This window comes from Mobula hypostoma, chromosome 1 (assembly GCF_963921235.1).
Source record: "Mobula hypostoma chromosome 1, sMobHyp1.1, whole genome shotgun sequence".
In the NCBI taxonomy this organism is placed as follows: Eukaryota; Metazoa; Chordata; class Chondrichthyes; order Myliobatiformes; family Myliobatidae; genus Mobula; species Mobula hypostoma.
In genome coordinates, this window is record NC_086097.1 from 233,894,307 (window position 1) to 233,918,071 (window position 23,765).

A 23,765-nucleotide genomic window follows, 5' to 3' on the forward strand; every position below is an offset into this window, starting at 1 on the left:
GTTTGTCAATTTTCTGTGAGTTCTCATGCTTTGTCTTCCAAATGGCATGAGACAGCATGGCTCTCACTGACCTTAGAGTCATCTTATTGATGATCTGAAGGCAGAAACTCGATGCCTAATCAATGCACGGTCCTTGGTTTCTGGTTTGCCGTGGCAGTATAGTGTTTAATCATGGTAATGTCCTTAATGCATTTTCCTATGTTGCTGCAATTTCATCAATGTTGACAAGCTGATGGTAGGCAGGGGATATGCTCTTGAAACAGTCCTGCAATGCTGAGGAGGCATCTTCTCACCAGGTCCTGATCTCTGTGGAAATTTGTTTGTCTTACTCAACATACATTTCACCACTGGCAGGGATTAGCAAAATGGATACGTGGTCTGAGTATCCAAGGGGAGGATGGGGACAGCCTTGGAAGTTCCATGAATGTTGGTGTAAGCCAAATCTAATATATTCTCTCCTCTGGCTGTGAAGTTCACATGGTGGTAGAACTTTGACAGGATTGTTTTTAAGTTGGCATGCTTGAGGTCAACAGTGACAATGAAGGGTGAGTGTCTTCGAGGTTGAAGATGGTGTCGTAGAGCTCCTGCAGTGCTTCCTTAGCACTAGCATGGGGGGGGGGAGGGGGTTGGGGGATGTAAACAGCAACTTCACAATTAAAAACTGATAGCCCACCTCTGCAGGTCTTGCCTGAAGCAGCAGCATTTCTGTTCACGATAATGCAGCTAATTTTGTAACCAGCGGACATTAGCAACTGGAATCGTCAGGAGTGCAGGCCAGCAAGGACCTGCTTTAAGTCTCACTTGAATACTGGTGTGCTTACCACACTTCTGCGACCTTGCACAATTCCAAAGGCTGCTTACCTTCATAAAACCAACAGACCTTCCCTTGGTCTTGACTTTATATCTGTTTTTGACAACTTGGAGAAAAAAATGTGTTTAGAATCCAAAATTAGAAGCCTGAAAATCACCTACAACATCCAGTTAGATTCCTTCTGGCAATTTGCAGGCAGTCACTTGCCTGTTAGCTACAGTTCTGGCCAGCCACAGTACCCGCCGTGTTCATCTCAGTCTGGAACTGTTTCTTCCTGATTCGCTGATGCTCTGCATCAGACGTGAAAACTTAAACCTTTAAATCAGCAGCAACATTTTAAAGATTTCAGTTCTACTGAAATTCTCAACAACCAACAGTTTAATTTCAATTAATTCTAATAAGATCCACATCCAAAAACTTATTATTCACTATGCACACTCACATACTCACACATTCACTCTCTCTCTCTCTCACACACACACACACACACTTACTGTGTATACACACACATACAGTTCATGACTTACATAACTTACATGGATGTTGCTCATTGCTGATCTGCAGACTTACTTGGAAAATCAAAGAAAAATCAAATTTTTCATGTTGATAACAGTGAATGTATCTTTTTAACCTGAGTCTATTTTCTGTATTATAGTGTGTGAAAAATAGCACTTTTTGCCCCCATTTTATCTCAAATATAAAAAAATCCTGAAAAATTCAAGTGTTAACACTGTAATTCTTATGTTATTGCATATATATCCCATGTCAGTCAGAATTATTTTCAGAATTAATAAACTGAAAAACCTGCTGCAAAGATTAAAATAATTCATTCCATACAAAACAGAGAACATTAATAACTTACTTGCTGATAGACTAACTGAAAAGAAGAATTAGACTAATAAGCCAGTTTTTATGTAGAAAGGAGTCTCAAACTTAGTTAGGTTATTTATTAATTTGTTTGAAATTGTCATAATTATTTAAAATTAAAATGAACAACACCAATAGTTTACTTTTTTTTATTTTCTATTTCCTGTTTGATTCTTCAGCTCTTTCACAGCATAACTCCTATTGTAAAATTAAACTATGAACTGTCATGGTGTTATTGATGTATTGTTATATTTTTCCAATATATTCCGATACAATTGATAAAATCTCAACTGAAATGTCTGTTCTCATTAAGTACCATTGCTGTAATGTTATGCCTACTAGTGCTGACTTTGTCTTGTTGTTTAAGTCTCCCCAGATGGAAATCAAGCAGCAGGAGCTGCAAACAGGAAGGCAGTGAGGAAGAGGAATGTGTTAATTCAATGTTGAGGAGTGACACTAATGCTCCTTATCAAAATGTACATAAATGATGCCAATCCACAGAAACTTTGTTAGCACCAGAATACATTATACAAATACCAAAGACTGTTGGCAAACAGCAATAATGATGCCAGTCAATTTTAACATTTGTTAATGGGTCGAATTACCAGAAAATGGCAGACTTAGGTCTTTGTTTAAATCAATTAGGGGAAGAACAATATCCAAAATTAAAACAGAATTATGTCCCATGTACCTGACATGAACAGCGGAATGCTGGATTATGGTATCAAAGGAAAATCAGCTAAGGCTGGACGGTGGGATAGAAAGGGGTTGTTTAAGACCATAAGATTATCATACAAAGGAGCAGAATTAGGCCTTTCAGACAATTGAGCCTGCTCTGCCATTCTATCGTTGCAGATTTATTATCCCTCTCAATTCCATTCTCCCTACTTCTCCCTGCAACCTTTGACACCCTTACTAATTAAGAACTTAGCAACTTCTGCTTTAAATATTCCCAACCACTTGGCCTCCAGAGCTGTCTGTGGCAATGAGTTCCACAGATTCATCGCCTTCTGGCTAAAGTATTTCCTCCCCATCTCTGTTCCAGAGGGACGTCCTTCTATTCTGATCCTAGACTCCCCCACTCTCCTCTCTATCTAGGCCTCTCAATGAGATCCCCCCTCATTCTTCAAAATTCCGGTGAGTACAGACCCAGAGCCATCAAACACTCCTCATTTGTCCTGCTGAAGGGCCTCGGCCTGAAATGTTGACTGTACACTTTTCCATAGATGCTGCCCAACCTGCTGAGTTACTCCAGCATTCTGTGTGTGTGTTGCTTGGATATCCAGCATCTGCAGATTTTCTCTTCTTTGTGATTGGACTCCTTATATGTTAACCCTTACAATCCCGGGATAATTTTTGTGAACCTCCTCTGGTCCCTCTCCAATGCCAGCAGGTCCTTTATTCGATAAGGCGCACAAAACTCTATGTACGGTTTCACCAATACTTTATAAAGCCTCAGCATTACATCCTTGCTTTTATATTCTAGTCCTCTTGAAAGAAGTACAAACATTGCATTTGCCTTGGTTACCACCAACTTAACCTGCAAATGAACCTTTAGGGAATCCTGGATGGCTGGATAAAGATTGAGTGGGGAATGATATAAAATTAACAAAGATGGAGATCAAGCACATGTTCTGTAAGTAAAAAAGCCATAAATTTGCCCAGTGGTAAGCCATCAATATTTCCTGATGTGTAAATACAGACTTGCATTTTCAAGATGCAGCAATGTTGACCACAGCCTGAAGCCATCTTGACTCAAACTAGCAAAACTTAGCGTAATGGGTGGGCCTCACCCAGTGTAATACCATAATGTGGGTGGCCTGTATAAACCCCACTTACAAAACAGTTAGTGCAGGTGCATCTATGAATTAGCATCCATCTAATTTATAAAGGGCTTTGCATAGTTCTGAAATATCATTGACATTCAGAGGCCTTCAAAATATTCAAATATGACTAAAATGTCAATGAAACAATTACACATTTTAAACTCTTAGTAAATAATTCTTCAAAAGGAAACAAAAAGACATAAGGCATATACACAATTGGAAACATTTAAACAAAATTAAAAACAAACTCTAAATTACTTGCCAGCCTTTTTTCTCCAATAAGAAAAGTGGATTCACTGTTCCTGTACCAGGTCTAAGCTGGCACTGGTTCAAGGGGCTGATGCTCAGGCATAACCATTGGGGAACTGCAGGAAATTTTAATTTGTAGCAAACTGCGGGAAGGTGATATAACACTTCTATTCTGAATGAAGAATTCACTCAAAGGAAGGCTGTAAGTTTGGGATTCCTGAAAACTCTGACTGAAACGAAGAATTATGAAGTTGTTGAGGGGAATTTTATTTGTAAGTTTGCATGTTCAACTCTGAAAACATTTTATGATCAGTGCAGATAATACAAAGCATGCACACTTCTGCCAAATGGTTATGTTCAAAAAACAGAAAGCTAGCAACTTTATTTCCATTGTTGTTTCTTAATTTTACTGACAGCTGAGAATGTGGTCTATTGTGTCTCAGTACAACATGTACACAAATTCTTGGGGCAAATGCTGCAAATTGTAATGAAGGAAAGTACTAATTATGTTTTGGAGAATTATTATCACCTCAGATGAAGTCATTCTTCCTATCATCCAGCAATGTAAAACAAGATACAGGCTATAAAAATCTTGACTTGCATTGGACAGTTGAGTTAAAAGATCACTATAAATGCTCCTCCAGTACTCACCTGCCCAGTACATCTCAACAATCTGGTGCCTGCATGTCTTTAAGCACCAAGTTCACGTCCTCTCCAAATCAACAGATTTCCATTTGAGTGTTGCTAAAGGGGTGAAGTGATCCATTTGTACAGGGTTCAGGTTGGCATGTCTGATAAGAGCAACTCAGAATATATACATACATATAATCGTTAATAGACAATAGGTGCAGGAGTAGGCCATTCGGCCCTTCGAGCCAGCACCGTCATTCACTGTGATCATGGCTGATCATCCACTATCAGTATCCAGTTCCTGCCTTATCCCCATAACCTTTGATTCCGCTATCTTTAAGAGCTCTATCCATCTCTTTCTTGAAAGCATCCAGAGACTTGGCCTCCACAGCCTTCTGGGGCAGAGCATTCCATATATCCACCACTCTCTGGGTGAAAAAGTTTTTCCTCAACTCCGTTCTAAATGGCCTACCCCTAATTCTTAAACTGTGGCCTCTGGTTCTGGACTCACCCATCAGCGGGAACATGCTTCCTGCCTGCAGCGTGTCCAATCCCTTAATAATCTTATATGTTTCAATAAGATCCCCTCTCAGCCTTCTAAATTCCAGAGTATACAAGCCCAGTCGCTCCAATCTTTCGACATATGACAGTCCCGCCATCCCGGGAATTAACGTTGTGAACCTACGCTGCACTCCCTCAATAGCAAGAATGTCCTTCCTCAAATTTGAAGACCAAAACTGCACATAGTACTCCAGGTGTGGTCTCACCAAGGCCCTGTACAGCTGCAGAAGGACCTCTTTGCTCTTGTACTCAATTTCCCTTGTTATGAAGGCCAGCATGCCATTAGCTTTTTTCACTGCCTGCTGTACTTGCATGCTTGCTTTCAGTGACTGATGCACAAGAACACCTAGATCTCGTTGTGCTTCCCTTTTTCCTAACTTGACTCCATTTAGCTAATAATCTGCCTTCCCGTTCTTACCACCAAAGTGGATAACCTCACATTTATCCACATTAAACTGCATCTGCTATGCATCTGCCCACTCACCCAGCCTGTCCAAGTCACCCTGCATTCTCATAACATTCTCCTCACATTTCACACTGCCTCCCAGCTTTGTGTCATCGGCAAATTTGCTAATGTTACTATTAATTTCCTCATCTAAATCATTAATATATATTGTAAACAGCTGCAGTCCCAGCACTGAACTCTGCGGTACCCCACTGGTCACCGCCTGCCATTCCGAAAGGGACCCGTTAATTGCTACTCTTTGTTTTCTGTCAGCCAGCCAATTTTCAATCCATGTCAGTACCCTACCCCCAATACCAGGTGCCCTAAATTTGCCCACTAATCTCCTATGTGGGACTTTATCAAAGGCTTTCTGAAAGTCCAGGTACACTACATCCACTGGCTCTCCCTTGTCCATTTTCATAGTTACATCCTCAAAAAATTCCAGAAGATTAGTCAAACACGATTTCCCCTTAGTAAATCCATGCTGACTCGGACCAATCCTGTTACTACTATCCAGATGTGTCGTAATTTCATCTTTTATAATGGACTCCAGCATCTTTCCCACCACTGACGTCAGGCTAACCGGTCTATAATTCCCTGTTTTCTCTCTTCCTCCCCTCTTGAAGAGAGGGACAACATTAGCCACCCTCCAATCCACAGGAACCGATCCTGAATCTATAGAACATTGGAAAATGATTACCAATGTGTTTACGATTTCTAAAGCCACCTCCTTAAGTACCCTGGGATGCAGACCATCAGGTCCCAGGGACTTATCAGCCTTCAGACCCAACAGCCTATCCAACACCATTTCCTGCCTAATATAAATTTCCTTCAATTCATCCATTACCCTAGGTCTTTTGGCCACTATTACATCTGGGAGATTGTTTGTGTCTTCCCTAGTGAAGACAGATCCAAAGTACCTGTTCAACTCGTCTGCCATTTCCTTGTTCCCCATAATAAATTCACCCGCTTCTGTCTTCAAGGGCCCAATTTTGGTCTTAACTATTTTTTTTCCAGTTCACATACCTAAAGAAGCTTTTACTATCCTCCTTTATATTCTTGGCTAATTTACCTTCGTACCTCATTTTTTCTCTGCGTATTGCCTTTTTAGTTACCTTCTGTTGCTCTTTAAAAGATTCCCAATCTCTGGCTTCCCACTCATCTTTGCTATGTTATACTTCTTCTCTTTTATTTTTATGCTGTCCATTACTTCCCTTGTCAGCCACAGCCTCCCCTTACTCCCCTTAGGATCTCTCTTCCTCTTTGGAACAAACTGATCCTGCACCTTCCGCATTATTCCCAGAAACACTTGCCATTGCTGTTCCACTGTCATCCCTGCTAGGGTATTTTTCCATTGAACTTTGGCCAGCTCTTCCTTCATAGCACCATAGTCCCCTTTGTTCAACTGTAATACTGACACTTCCGAGTTTCCCTTCTCCCTCTCAAATTGTAGATTAAAACTTATCATATTATGGTCACTACCTCCTAATGTCTCCTTTACCTCGAGGTCCCTGATCAAATCCGGTTCACTGCACAACACTAAATCTAGAATTGCGTTCTCTCTGGTAGGCTCCAGTTCAAGCTGTTCTAAGAATCCATCTCGGAGGGACTCCACAAACTCCCTTTCTTGGGATCCAGCATCAACCTGATTCCTCCAGTCTACCTGCATGTTGAAGTCCCCCATAACAACTGTAGCAATACCTTTGCGACATGCCAATTTTAACTCTTGAGTTAAATGAGAGGTGCAAAAATAAAAATAAAGAAAGTAGTGTTCATGGGTTCAATGCCCATTCAGAAATCAGATGGCAGAGGGGAAGAAGCTGTTCCTGAATCGTTGAGTGTGTGCCTTCAGGCTTCTGCACCTCCTTCCTGATGGTAACAATGAGAACAAGGCATGACATGGGTGATGGGGGTCCTTAATGATGGATGCCGCCTTTTAGAGTCATCACTCCTTGAAGATGTCCTGGATACTATGGAGGCTAGTGCCCCTGTTGGAGATGATTAAGTTTACAATCCTCTGCAGCTTATTTTGATCTTGTGCAGAAGTCCCCACCCGCTGCTCTGCCATACCAGACAATGATGTAGCCAGAAAGGATACTCTCCATGTATAAGTGCTCAGTGGACAATTTACCTCAGTGAAAGGAACTTTGGTCCCACAGAATATCCAGACAGATTTAGGTTAATGTAAATCCATTCTTTCCACTATCCCAACGAATCCAGCAACAAGGTACGCTAAAAGAATTAATCAGAGGTTTTTTAAAGTACAGTTGCTTGTTGAAATTGGAGGTAAAATCAATTTCCACTTGCCTCAGATAATTTTGATTTATCATTTCAAAAATACAAAAGGATTAGAAGAAATATGTAATCACATACACTCAGTGACCATTTGGAAGTTTGGCTGATCGTCGAGTTTGGCAAGATGTCTGCAAATGTTTCGGCTCCAATCGAGAAGCCATCATCAGTGCACATTTGAGGCTGTCTTCTCAGAATGCCAGCTTATACACTCCTCCGGGGTCCAATATTCTGCAATATTTCAAACTCAGTAGCCACTTTATTCGGTGCACCTGTACAGCTGCTCATTAACGCTAATCAACCAACAATGATGAGATGGCCTACAGAGAGGAGAAGGAAGAACTCGAGGACTGGCGCCAGGGAAGTAACCTCTTCCCCAGTGTCAACAAGACAAAGGAGATGGTTATCAACTTCAGGAGAACTCGCACCAGTCACAGCCCTCTTTACATCGGTGGCACAGCAGTGGAAACTACGGGCTGCTTCAAACTCCTGTGAGTGCACGTATTGGTCAACCTCTTATGATCCTGGAGCACACCCTACACAAACGCCTCTACGTTCTGAGGAGGCTGAAGAGAGATGAACGACGCAAATCAATTCTTATGAGCTTCTACAGATATGCAGTACAGAGCAACCTACGGGCTGTATCTCTGCATGGTATGAAAACTCCACTGCAGTGAACAGGGAGACTCTACTACGGGTCATCAAAACTGCCCAATGCATCAGCAGTACTAGTCCAGCTGCCTTCAAGGGTATTTATATACATCTACATTTATGTATAAACTATCTTATGTATTTATATTTATTTTTGTTATTATTGTGTACTTTAATGTGTTTATTGTGTTGCATCAGAATCAGGTTTAATATCACCGGCATATGTCATGAAATTTGTTGGCTTTGTGTTAGTAGTACAGTGCAATACATAATAGTAGAAAGAAAACATGAATTACAGTGTGTGTATATATATATATACATGTATAAAATAGTTCAATTAAATATGTTGTTCAAAAATAGAAATAAAATAGTGAGCAACACACATAAAAGTTGCTGGTGAACGCAGCAGGCCAGGCAGCATCTCTAGGAAGAGATACAGTCCACGTTTCAGGCCGACAGTGAGGTAGTATTCATGGGTTCAATGTCCATTCAGAAATCAGATAGCAGAGGGGAAGAAGCTGTCCCTGAATCATTAAGTGTGTGCCTTCAGGCTTCTGTACCTCCTTCCTAATGGCACTAAAGTTCAAATGTTTAAAGGTTTTTTTTTAATCAAACTATACAACTTGAAATTTTTCTTCTCCAGGTAGCCATGAAACCAAGAAAGAAAAGAAAGGCAGGATGATCATCAATCCCCAAAATCTGTCTCCTCGCACAAAAAAAACTGAACAAAAACAGAACAGCCACTTTGACCCCCAAATCCCTCCTCCCGCACAAAAACTACAAACAAAAATGGAACAGGCTCATCAATCCTCACATCCCTCCTCCTGCACAAAACAACAAACAAAATGGAGCAGGCATATCAACCCCAAATTCCTCCTCCCACACAAAAAAACAAACAAAATGGAACAGGTACATCAGCACCGACATCCCTCCTCGACACAAAAAGACAAACAAAATAAAATGGGCACATTGATTCCCAAATCCCCCTCCTTGCATGGAAAATAATTAAGAAACATCAGGCGAAAAACATAGAATATAAAAAATTACAAGAAAGAGAAAAAGTCTATAGACCAAGTCCACATCCAAAATGCAGAAAACCTGGGTAACATTCTCAGGGCCCAGTGGCAGACCTTTTCCTCTCCATAGCAGAGACAGACAGTCAGTGCTCATTCTCTGCATTCACCTTGATGCTGCGATCTCTCTCGTTGCTTTCATTGGCGAACAATGGAAGATTTGACGGCGAAATGGAGTTGAACGACATCTTGTGCCCAGTCCCACAGCCTTCCTGCCACGAAGTTCGCGCACACCGGCTCTGTCTCGCAGAATCGTCTATTTGACTGCAGAATGCAGAAGTATCCAAACAATCTCTAAGCTTCCACATTCGCCTTGATGTTTCAAGCTCCCTCACTGCTTTATTCAGTGAACTTTAGAGTCTTTAATTGGTGAAACGGAGTCAAACATCAGCTCACAGCCTGCCTGCCATGAGGTTCCCACATACCATACCAGATGGTGATGCAGCCAGTTAGAGTGCTCGCCACGGTACATCTATAGAAATTTGTGAGTGTCTTTGGTGACATACCAAATCTCCTCAAACTCCTAATGAAATATAGCCACAGTCATGCGTTCTCTGCAGCTGCATTGATATGTAGGCCTAGGATAGATCCTCACAGATATTGACACCCAGGAACTTGAACATACTCACTCTTTTCCGCTTCTGATTCCTCTATGAGGACTGATGTGTGTTCCCTTATCTTACCCCTTTCTGAAGTCCACAATCAGTTCTTTGGTCTTACTGACATTGAGTGTAAGGTTGATGCTGCTGACTACTGAAAGAACTAATATATCTCGCTCCTGTACATTCTCTCAACACCATCTGGAATTCTGCCATCAATGGTTGTATCATCAGTCAATTTATAGATGGTACTTGAGTTTTACCTATCCACACACTCATGGGTGTAGAGAGAGTAGAGCAGTGGGCTACGCAGACATCCAGTGTTGATAGTCAGTGAGGTGGAGATGTTATTTCTGATCCGCACAGATTGTGATCTTCCAGTTAGAAAGTCAAGGGTCAGAAGTAACAATTATTTCATTCTCCTTTACACTTGTGTACCAGAAATAACATTAAACAATCCTGAATCTTGAATCTTGAAATATCCAATCAGCCATTTGGCAGCAACTCAATGCATAAACTCCCACCACCAAATTCAAGAACAGTTGCTACCCCTTAACCATCAGGCTCTTGAACAAAGGTGGATAGCGACACTCATTCAATTTATAGATAGACAGATAGATAGATATACTTTATTAATCCTGAGGGAAATTGGGTTTCGTTACAGCCGCACCAACCAAGAATTGAGTGTAAATATAGCAATACAAAAAACCCCAACAATCAAACAACAAAATGCAAACTATGCCAGATGGAAAATAAGTCCAGGACCTGTCTATGGCTCAGGGTGTCTGACCCTCCACGGGAGGAGCTGCACGTTCGATGGCCACAGGCAGGAACGACCTCCCGTGCCGCCCAGTGTTGTATCTCAGTGGAATGTGGCCGAAGTCCAATAGTAAAAAGTTCAATATCCAGTCTACAAACACATTCCTCGATCGTATTATGACCCGGATTATACCATCTGTTGTTATCCAGAACAGTAAGCACCCAACTCCTTTACGCTTACCGCTCTCAGTGCACTTCCGGTCAGCCAGAACGGTCTGGAAGCCGTCCATGGAGAAGTTTTGATCGGGAATGTCCTCATGCAGCACCGTTCCAGTGAAGCACATAACCCTGCACTCCAGGAATGTTCTCCAATGCCTGGCTAGTGCCGTGAACCCAACCATTTTATTACCCACCGAACTCCTCTTCACCATAAGTCTCTGTTGTCTCGACCTGGTCCTCTTTCCTCGACTTTGTGATCCCCCTCTGCATCCTCTGTGTGTTTTCCTCCAGATTTCAGCAGGGGTGTCCGCCACTCTGCTCGCTAAACCGGCCGGCATTAGCGCAAACAGCTGGTCCCTGGAATACACAATGCAACCTTGCTTCTGTCCCGCGTGTCGGGATGTAACTATTTCCAGCGCTAAAAACCCAAATAAAACTCTCTCTACCAGCATGTTAGAGAGGGTGCAGCTTCGACGTGTTATCGTGGAAAAAAAAACAAAAATTTCTGATGTTCCCACATCCAATGGTTTCACTTTAAGGATTCTTTAACTTGTTATATCATACTCTTATTATTATATTTGCATTTGCACAGTTTGCTGTTCATTGATCCTGTTTTACAGATTCTTTTCTATAGATTTGCTAAGTATGCCCGCAGGATTAAAAAAATCTCAGGGTTGTATGTGGTGACATGTATGTACTCTGATGATAAATTTTATGTTGAACTTTGAAATAATCACATGCTACTACAGTGGTGTGAGCAGAGCAGCTTCTCTAAATGCATAACCTACTGAACCTTGAAGCTGATGGGCTACAGCAGCAGAAAACCACTTTATTAGATACAGGAGAACTTTGCAGTGAATTGCCCGCAAGAAAATGAATTTCAGGGTTGTATATGGTGACATATATGTACTTTAATAATAAATTTACTTTGAACTTTGACTTTTATTTCATGGAATATTTGAGGTGCAGGTATTTGTATCTCTTAAGCATAGAAAAAAAAGAAATTGAAATGGAACACAAGAATAGGGCTGCTTTGGTGTTGATCCAAAGAATTGAACATAATGAATGAAATTACTACAGTAAGACATCTATATACTTTCTTCCAGCTTTTTCTCATTTCAATAAAAAACATATAATGTGGTCGAGGAACAGTCACGGCAGGAGGAGGGGAGCGAGAGGCTCAGGAGAACGCTGAGTGCTGGGAAGCAGCTCAGGTGGGTGTGCTTTAAAAAGGAGCATGGAGGGCAACTGAAGGGTTAAACAGTGTGTTGATTAGTTGATTAGAGAAGTGAGTACTTGAGATAATTGGCAGGGACAAATAAAAGGAGAGGTAACTGAAGAGGAGCGGCCAGTGTGTGAGTGGCTCAGGGTAGGAGTGGAGCTTTGAGGCTTTGGCTCGAGAGGCTTCGGTGAACAGAGGCTGAGGACGAGCCTGCTCCCAGTGAGGTAAGGCCGGGTAAGTTCCTTTAATTAATTTAGTTAACTTAGGAGTAGGTAATGGAGGCAACAGTTAGAGCAGTCGAGTGCTCCGGATGCAGTACATGGGAAGTCAGGGACAGCACAGTTGTCCCTGATGACTACACCTGTAAAAAGTGCATCCAGCTGCAGCTCCTGACAAACCGAGTTAAGGAACTGGAGCTGGAGCTGGATGAACTTTGGATCATTTGTGAGGTAGAAGCAGAAATAGACAGGAGTTTCAGGGAGATAGTCACCCCTAAAGGTCAGGAGACAGGAAGCTGGGTGACTGTCAGGAGAGGGAAGGGGAATAGACAGAAAGAGCAGAGCACCCCTGTGACCGTTCCCATCAATAAGTATACCGTTTTGGATACTGTTGGTGGGGACGACCTACCAGGGACAAGTTGTAGTGATCACGTCTCTGGCACCGAGACTGGTCCCTCATCTCATAAAGGAAGGAGGGAAAACAGGAGAGCAGTAATGATAGGGGATTCAATAGTTAGGGGGACAGATAACAGGTTCTGTGGGAGAGATCAAGAATCCCGCATGGTCCCTTACCTCCCTGGTGCCAGGGTCCGCGATATCTCGGATCGAGTTCTCGGTATTCTCAGGAGGGAGGGTGAGCAGCCAGATGTTGTGGTCCATGTAGGGACCAATGACGAGGATAGGAAGGAAGAGGAGGTCCTGCAAAGAGAGTATAGGGAGTTAGGGGCAAAGTTGAAGGACGGGACCTCCAGGGTTGCAATCTCAGGATTGCTACCCGTGCCACGTGCTAGTGAGGCTAGAAATAGGAAGATAATGCAGCTAAATACGTGGCTAAGGAGTTGGTGCAGGAGGGAGGGTTTCATGTTTCTAGACAATTGGGCTTTGTTCCAGGGAAGGTGGGATCTGTTCCAACGGGATGGTTTGGACCTGAACTGGAGGGCAACTAACATCCTCGCAGGTAGGTTTGCTAGTGCTGCTCCAGGGGGTTTAAACTAGATTTGCAGGGGGAGAGGAACCAGAGTGTTAGAGCAGATAGTGAGGTGGAGGAGGATAAAGGTCATGCAAGGACTGCATGTATAGACAGTAATCAAAGGTTTGTATGTGATAGAAATGTTCTCAGGTGCATCTATTTCAATGCAACAAGTATTGTAGGTAAGGCAGATGAGTTTAGGGCATGGATTGGCATGTGGGATTATGACATTATTGCTATTAGTGAGACTTGGTTGCAGGAGGGGCAGGACTGGCAGCTTAGTGTTCCGGGGTTCCGTTGTTTCATATGTGATAGAGGAGGAGGGATGAAAGGGGGAGGAGTGGCATTACTAGGCAGGGAGATAATCACAGCTATGTGTTGACAGGACAGCCCGGATGGCTTGTCTACAGAGGCCATATGGGTGGAGCTGAGGAACGGGGAAGGTGTGTGACCACACTAATAGGGTTGTATTATAGACCGCCCAATAGTCAGAGAGAATTGGAGGAGCAAATCTGTAGAGAGATGGCAGACCGATGTAAGAAACAGAAAGTTGTAATAGTAGGGGATTTTAACTTTAGATTAGATTATGAGGACACGCAGTCCTCTTTTATTGTCATTTAGTAATGCATACATTAGGAAATGATACAATTTGTTCCTCCAGAATGATATCACAGAAACACAGGACAAACCAAGACTAAAAAAAACTGACAAAAACCAAATAATTATAACATATAGTTACAACAGTGCAAAGCAATACAGTAATTTGATGAAGAACAGACCATGGGCACAGTAAAAAAAGTCTCAAAGTCTCTCGAAAGTCCCATCATCTCATGCAGATGGTTGAAGGGAGAAACTCTCCCTGCCATGAGCTTCCAGCGCCGCAAACTTGCCGATGCAGCATCCTGGAAACACCCGACCACAGTCCGACTCTGAGTCCATCCAAAAACTTCCAGCCTCCGACCAGCCCATCGACACTGAGCACCGAGCACCATCTCTGCCAAGCACTTTGACCCCAGCCCCGGCAACAGGCAATAGGCAAAGCTGAGGATTTGGGGCCTTCCCCTCCAGAGATTCTCGATCACGCAGTAGCAGCGGCAGCATATTGACTGGGACTCCCACACTGTGAAAAGGTAGATGGTGTGGAGTTTGTCAGATGTGTTCAGGAAAGTTTTCTAAATCAATATATAAAGGTACCAACGAGAGAGGAAGCAATACTTAATCTCCTATTAGGGAACCAGACAGGCCAGCTGACAGAAGTATGTGTAGGCAAACATTTTGGGTCCAGTGACCATAATGTCATTAGTTTTAAGTTAATTATGGATAAGGATAGGTCTGGTCCTCGAGTTAAGGTTCCAAATTGGAGAAGGGCCAATTTTGAGGAAATGAGAAAGGATCTAGGAAGAGTGGAGAGGGATAAGTTGTTTTCTGGCAAAGATGTGTTCAGTATGTGGAAGGCATTCAAAGGTAAAATTTTGAGAGTGCGGAGTTTGCATCTTCCTGACAGGGTTAAAGGCAAATTTAACAGGCATAGGGAACCTTGGTTCAAGGGATATTGGCGAACTGGGTAAGAAAAAAAGAGAAGTTTATAGCAGGTATAGGCAACAAGGAACAAATGAGGTTCTTGAAGAGTATACAAAATATAAGAAAATGCTAAAGAAGGAAATCAGGAAGGCAAAAAGAAGACATGACTTTGCTTTGGCAGATAACGTGAAGGTAAACCCAAAGGGTTTTTACAAGTATATTAAGAGTAAAAGGATAGTAAGGAACAAAACTGGTTCCCTAGAAGATCAAAGTGGTCGTCTATGTGTGGAGCCTTGCGAGATGGGGGAGATCTTAAACAGTTTTTTTGCATCAATATTTAATCAGGAAACTAGCATAGCGTATATGGAAGGAAGGGAAACAAGCAGTAGTGTCATGGAACATACGGAGATTAAAGAGGAGGAGGTGCTTGCTGCCTTACAGTGAATAAAGGTAGATAAATCCTCCAGGCCTGACATGATATTTCCTCGGACCTTGAGAGAGACAAGTGTAGAAATTGCAGGGGCCCTGGCAGAAGTATTTAAAATGTCCTTAGCCACGGGTATGGTGCCGGAGGATTGGCGGGTAGCTCGTGTTGTTCCATTGTTTAAAAAAAGCTCCAAAAGTAAACCAACTAATTACAGGCCAGTGAGCCTGACTTCAGTAGTAGGTAAATTATTGGAAGGTGTTCTGAGAGATCGGATATACAAATATTTGGACAGCCACGGGCTGGTTAAGGATAGTTAGCATGGCCTTGTGCATGGTAGATCATGTTTAACGAATCTTGTAGAGTGTTTTGAGGAGGTTACCAAGAAAGTAGATGAAGGAAAGGCTGTGGATGTTGTCTACATGGACTTTAGTAAGGCCTTTGACAAGGTCCCACATAGGAGGTTAATTCAGAAGTTTTAGACACTAGGTATCCAGGGAGAGGTTGTAAACTGAATTCAAAATTGGCTGTGTGGGAGAAGGCAGAAAGTGTAGTGGATGATTGCTTATCAGGCTGGAGGCCTGTGACTATTGGTGTGCCTCAAGAAACTGTGCTGGAACCATTGTTGTTTGTTGTCTATATCAATGATCTAGATAATAATGTGTAAATTGGATCAGCAAGTTTGCTGATGACACTAAGGTTGGAGGCATTGTGGACAGCGAGAAAGGCTTTCAAAGCTTGCAGAGGGATCTGGACCAGCTGGAAAAATGGGCCAGGAAATGGCAGATGGAATTTAATGCAGACAAGTGTGAGGTGTTGCATTTTGGAAGGACATATCAAGGTAGGACATACACAGTAAATGGTAGGGCACTGAGGAGTGCGGAGGAGCAAAGAGATCTGGGAATTCAGATACATAATTCCCTGAAAGTGGCGTCACAGGTAGACTGGGTTGTAAAGAAGGTTTTTGGCATCTTGGGATTCATAAATCAAAGTATTGAGTTTAGGAGTTGGGATGTTATGGTGGGGTTGTATAAGACATTGGTGAGGCCAAATTTGGAGTATTGTGTACAGTTCTGGTCACTTAACTATAGGAAGGATATCAGTAAGATTGAAAGAGTGCAGAGAAGATTTACGAGGATGTTGCCGGGTCTTCAGGAGTTGAGTTACAGGGAAAGATTGAACAGGTTAGGACTTTATTCCTTGGAGCATAGAAGAATGAGGGGAGATTTGATAATTGTTTACAAAATTATGAGGGGCATAGACAGAGTAAATGCGAATAGGCTCTTTCCACTTAGATTAGGAGAGATAAATACGAGAGGACATGGCTTTAGGGTGAAAGGGGAAAGGTTTAGGGGGAACTTCTTCACTCAGAGAGTGGTGGGAGTGTAGAACGAGCTGCCAGCTGATGTGATAAATGCAGGCTCACTTAAATTTTAAGAATAAATTGGGTAGGTACATGGATGGGAGAGGTCTGGAGTGTAATGGACTGGGTGCAGGTCAATGGAACTAGCGGAATAATGTTTCGGCACAGACTAGAAGGGCCGAATGGTCTGTTTTCTGTGCTGTAGTGTTCTATGGTTCTAAGGTTCTAAATTTTAGCCACAAATTGTGCCTAAACTAATATTCCACCAGTCTTAGTTTCTAAGAGTGTATAGCATCCTCTTAAAGTCTTACCAGTTGCATCAATGCAAGATCATCCAAACAAACAATTTGCCAGAAAATATCTGTATTCCACACCGTGTTTAATGCATTATGGAGTCTGGCTTCTGTGATCACTCCATCATTAAGCTTCTCTATAAATCGGAGTATTGGCATAGCTTATACCATTTAGATAAAGATATTGCTGTTGGCTTACAATCATAGTAAGTGGCAGGTGGTTTGTGAATGCCTACCATCTGCAGCTACGGCTAAACCCCAATGTACTTCATTAATACTGTTGGTCTAGTAAATGTCATTTGATGCCAATCTCATTATTATATTCTGAGTGCCGGAATACAAGGTATGCTCCTTATTATCTTCCTTAAACTTTTAAATAATACATATACAAATCCAGAATGTTTTGTTTCAGAACTAACTATCTATTGTTAAAGAAGCTGAAGAAGTGCAGGTGAATTGTATGCTCTCCATGTCCATTTCCATACTATTTTCATACAGTATGTTGGGACCAGATTAGATCCTCAGAGATCTTGACCCCCAGGAACTTGAAATTGCTCACTCTCTCCATTTCTGATCCCTCTATGAAGATTGGTTCATGTTCCCTTATCCTACCTTTTTCTGAAGTCCACAATCATCTCTTTGGTCTTACTGACATTGAGTGCAAGGTTGTTGCTATGACACCACTCAACTAGCTGGTATTTCTTGATCCCGTATGTCCTCTTGTCTACCTCTGAGATTCTGTCAACAATGGTTGTATTATCAACAAATCTATACTGTAGATGGCATTTGAGCTATGCCCAGCCACACAGTCATGTGTATAGAGTGAGTAGAGCAGTGGACTAAGCACACAGCCCTGAAACAAGAAAATGTAAAACAGAAAAGTTGGATACATTCAATAGTTCATGCAGAATGTTTCAAGTATATGACTTCTGATCAGAATTCTTAAATTATGTGTGTTTTATAAAAAGTTAAAATACAAAAGGCTCCAGTTTTCTGTGGCCTCCTTCAGATGGAGTCAGACATGGTGAAGAAGTGGTTTATCTGTGTGAGAAAGAAATTTAAATTGTATTCGCCATTGCACTGGCACAGCTCAGAAAAGAAATCTCTATTTATTGCTGTTATCTAATGTAATTACCTAATTTGGGAATATAGATCTGCTCTTTCACAGTTTGTTTTTATGCTTACAACATTTTGCACCATTTTTTATGGTTACCACAGCTTGTCTAAGCTAGATTACTTGACATTTTATTCTGTCTTTGGAAAATTGTCACCTACTCTTGGATTCATATGCATTTGAATGTGGAGCCTTCTTTCCACAACTAAATAAATCATTAGAAAATGAAATTAGACTTCTCATACATCTTTTAACTTTTTCATTGCAATGAGGCTTCAGTCGGAACAAAAAAAAACTGATAATGTAATTTCTCAGCAGGTGAGCTAACACTTCTGGAGATGGAAACAGAGTTAATATTTCAGGTGTATAACATTTAATCAGATTTGGAAAAGTGGGAAATGAAGTATCCCTTAGGTTATGAATACAGGAAAGTGGATGGAACAAAGTGAATGTCTGATGGTGTGTAGATCAGAGAAGTCCAGGTCACAGGAAGGGTTTTGGCCCAAAGTATCAACTGTTTACTCTTTTCCATGGATACTGCCTGGTCTGCTGAATTCCTCCAGCATTTTGTGTGTATTACACATGTTTGTTATTCGTGCCACCTTAGAGAAGGTGGCGAATGTTTGTGAATGAATGCGAGAGAAAAAAAAATCTGAAATGTGAAATTCAGAACATTGCAGTATCTGGGAATTCCAAATGATAGAGAAACCTAAAAAGAAATCAGTAGATCACACATCATTTGTGGAGAGAAAATTAAGCTAATACTATGACTTTACATTAGGAGTGGTCAGTGCTGATGGAAGCAACATTGAGAGGTTGTGTCCTTCAAATTTAGTTGAAAGATCTACAGAGATACAAAGATGATGGATGAGGGTAGAGGAGAGAATGTTATCTATATGGACTTCAGTAAAAGTATTTGACAAAGTCCTTTGTGGTTGCTGGCACAGAAGGGATTAGTTAATAAACTGGATCCTGTATTGATTTTGTCATAGAAAACAGAGGATAGTGGTGGATGGGAGTTCTTTGACTAGGGGTTGATTTCCAGTAGTGTTCCACAAGGATCAGTGCAGAGACCTTGTCGCTTGTAAGATGCATGAATGATTTAACCAATTTCCCCCGGGATCAGTAAAGTATGACTATGACTATTTGGATGAAAACCTAACATAATTAGGAAGTTTCCAGATGATGCAAAAAAAATGGTGGAATTATGGATACAGAATAAGGCTTTTGAAAAATTTCATTCCAACATTTCAAACTTCAAAGTTCAAAGTAAATTTATTATCAATATACATACAGTATATGTCACTATATGCAACCCTGAGGTTCATTTTTCTTGCCGGCATACTCAATAAATCCAATAACCATAATCGAATCAGTGAAAGACCACACACCCAACAGGGTGGACATCCAATGACCAGAAGACAGCAAACTATGCAAATACAAAAAGAAAGAAACAATAACAAATAAATAAACAATAAATATCGAGAACCCGAGTTGAGGAGTTGTTGAAAGTGAGTCCTAGATTATGGGAACAGTCCAGTGATGAAGCAAGTGAAGTTGAGTGAAGTTATCTCCTCTGGTTCAAGAGCCTGACAGCTGAGGGGTAGTGACTGTTCCTGAACCTGGTGGTGTGAGTCCTGAGCTCCCGTATCTTCTTTCTGATGGAAGCGGAGGCATGACCTGGGTGGTGAGTGTCCCTGATGATGGATGCTGCTTTTCTGCAGCAATGCTTCATGCAGATGTGCTCAATGGTGAGGAGGGCTTTGCCCGAGATGGACAGGGCCATGCTCACTACCTTCAATTAATCATTTTGGATATGTGCAACCATGCTGGGATGTTGCTAACATTGAGTAAGAGGTTGTTGTTACGGCACCATTCAGCTAGATTTTTCAATCTCCCTCTTATATGCTGATCTGTCACCACCTGTGATTTGGCCAATGACGATGGTGACGTCAGCAAACTTGAATATGGCATTGGAGCTGTGCTTAGCCTCACAGTCATAAGGGTAAGGCAAGTAAAGCAGAGGGCTAAGCACACAGCCTTGTGGTGCACCTGTGTTAATGGTGATTGTGCAGAAGATATTGTTTCCAATCTGAACTGACTCATGTCTGCAAGTGAGGAAGTAGAGGATCTAATTACACAAGGGAGTATTGAGGCCAAGGTATTGAAGTCTTGAGGAGATGATAGTATTGAATGCCAAGCTGTAGCCAATAAAGAGCACCTTAACATATGCATCTTTGCTATCCAGAGGTTCCAGGGTTGTGTGAAGAGCCAATGAAATGGTATCTGCAGTGGACCTGTTGTATCGGAGGGCAAATTAAAATGGATCCAAATCACTTCTCGGGTAGGAGGTGATATGTTTCATCACCAGCCTGCCAATCACTTTATCACTGCAGTTGCATGTGCTAGTGGATGATAGTCTTTGAGGCAGGTTATCACATTTTTATAGGCATTGGTATAATTGAAGTAGGTGGATACCTTACACTGTAAAAGTGAAAAGTTGAAGATCTTAGCAAACACTCCAGCCAGATGATCAGCACAAATCTTTAGTACTTGGCCAGATACTTTCTGTGGGTTCATCCTCCTGAAGGACACTCTCATGTCAGCCTCAGAGACTGAAATCACAGGGTCATCAGAGGCTGTGGGAGTTTGTGATAGTTTCTCCATGCTTTGATGCTCAAAGTGAGTACAGAAGACATTGAGCTCATCTGGAAGTGAAGCCCTGTTGTCATTTATGTCATTTGATTTCACTCTGTAAGAGGTGGTAGCATTTCAAGCCCTGCTACAGCTGTCAAGCATACTCCATTGATTCAAGTTTAGTCCGGAATTGCCAGTTCAGCCATGAGATGGCTTTCTGAAGGTCTTAACTGGATATCTTATAAATTCCTGGATAGCCAGACTTGAATGCCTCAGATCTGTCCCCTCAGCAGATTTCTGATCTCATGGTTCATCTGGAGCTTCTGGTTAGGGAAGATGCTGTATGATTTTGTGCAGACACACTCATCTACGACTGTTCATATAAAGTCTGTGACAACAGTGATGTATTCATTCAGATCCACAGATGAGTCCGTGAACATGGCCCAGTCCCCTGACTCAAAACAATCCCACAGCTGCTCTTGTGACCACCTTTCTGTTGAAGAAATGGCAGATGGAATTTTCATGTCAGGGAATAGACGGATATAAACCAAGTGCAGACAGATGGGTCTAGTTATGTCGGCACAGACATGGTGGAATGAAGGGCCTGATCTGTGCTATGCTGTTCTTCATTGGACTTCTTGTGTGATAAAGATAAATTTGTGGTGTCGCAATCTAACTCATCATGGTCCTTTCACCCTGTTTGTCTCCCTGCTTTGCATTCTCTCTAGCTGTCACATTATTTTCTCCATTCCATTTTTGGTTTTCAATTTGTTTGGAATTATCTAGTCTGGATGGTATGCAAAGCAATTTTTTTCACTGAGTTTCAATATATCTGACAATAATAACCCATTTAGCAGTTAAAGGCTGGTTATCTCGACAGATGCCGTCTGACTTGCTGAAGGTCTCAAGCATTTTCTAGTCCTGTTTCCAAATTCCAACAGCTGATTTTTTTTTTGAGAAAAACACTTGGTAGATTTCAAGATTTGGCCAATTCCAAATGATGTTAAGATGTTATCCACTTTACCCAGATCTTTCTTAAATCTGATGAAATAGCCAAGGGGAGGCAATATTGACTCCATCCTTCCCTCACTATAATACCTTGTACAAAGGAACTCTCATCAAAGATCTATTCTTATTACCCTTGAAAAGTATCAGTGAAATTTATGCAAATTGAGATCTGGGTTAAATCCCTTTGGGTCTTTGAAATGTCTCAACCCCATCCGCCACCAAAGCAATCAGTTTAAATGAGAAGAATATTTTTTGTTGCTGAAAAATATCTCATGTTAGTGTCAAGTATTGAAGGATACTTGGCTGAGTTGAATCACAAAGGAATGGAATGAGTGATGCTCATGGAAGTATTTACTAACCCCTAGGCCTTGAGATTGGCCATTTAACTGGTTTTGAACATGAGGGCTTCAACCTAGAGCATTGGGTGTTTGAGGTTAAGCTTTGCCTTCCTTGTACTGCCAATGATAACTGGACTAGTTAGTTCACGCAGCGCATGTTGAGACAGCAATGTTCTAGACACAGAAGCAAGGTTAATAATCAGCTGCTGACATGTGATAACAAAGAGTTTGATTGATGGCCTATGCTGGGAAATAACTCGGAATGAAAATAAAATAGCTGCTGCAGCTGTTCACTAAAGAACTAAGCCAGCCAATATTTAGGCCTTTAGAGAAGTTAAATATTCTCTGTCACACTAACTGATTACTTTGTGAATAATTCCTTTAGGAAAACAGAAGGCTGATGCATTGTCAGCATTGTGCGAGTGCTTATAAATCAATAAAAAGAGTATTAAGAATATAAAACTAAATAATTTATTGCTTACAAATGGTTCAGTATAGGCCGTTATAAAATCTGTGCTGTTGGATATTTTAGTGGTCAAAATTGTGATTTGTAAAGGCTTTAAATAACTATGCTTCACTTTTGATCTGATTTGGAAGTTCAGGCCTGAACTCAAAACGCGGTTTGTCAATTCTGGGGCGGCACAACAGTGTAGCGGCTAATACAACGCTATGACAGTGCCAGTGACCCGGGATCATTTCAGCCACTGTCTGTAAGGAGCTCATCTGTTCTCCCTGTGACCCTGTGGGTTTCCTCCAGATGCTCCGGTTTTTTCCCCATATTTCAAAGACTTATAGGCTAGGAGGCTAATTGTTCACGTAGATACAATTGGTTGGTATGAGCTCATTGGGCCAGAAGGGCCTATTACCATGCTGTATTACTAAACAAAATAAAGCCATATTTAAAACTCTATCTCCTGCCCATATAAAATCTTTTTACAAATAAATTCCTCTTTGATCTGAGTGCAAGAAGTATATCCATTTTCAAACTTACCATGGCTTTTGTTTTTCAGGGAACATGTTTATTAGTTCATCATCTTTGAAAGAAAAGCACAAAGATTTTTTTTTAATCCTAGCATAATGGTTTTTGTTTCCATTTTTCAGAATGTGGGCATCACTAGCAAATTCAGAAGTCAATGCTGAAGTTTATCTATAGAGGTAGATATTGAGGAGGAAACAGTGGCGGTAGGATGACAAGTTTGGAGGTAATTCTAAAGCTTAGGTCTTGCCAGCTGAAGACTCATTCACCAGTTGAGTAATAATGATTGGGACTGAATGAGAAGTGGATCAATATTTAGGAAGATTTGTAGTGCTTGAGGAGACTACAGATCGATTCTGAAAACAGCTTTGAAAAGAAGATGATGTTTAACTGGGAGCTGGTGTAAGTCATTGTTGAGAGGTTTGAATGAGACAGTACGAGCTGTATCTTGGAGTGTAGGATTTTGGTTAACCTCAGGTTTACAGTGAACCCAACCACGAGGTGGTGGAATAGCTAAGTGGAGATAGTGGAGAGGACAACTGTAGCAGATGACACAATTACAATGGTAGAAATACTGATTATAGTTCAGTGCACTCAAAATGCTGGAGGAACTCAACAGATCAGGCAGCATCTATGGAGATAGGCAGGGCTGAGACCTTTCTTCAGGACAGGAAAGGAAGGGGGAAGATGCCAGCATAA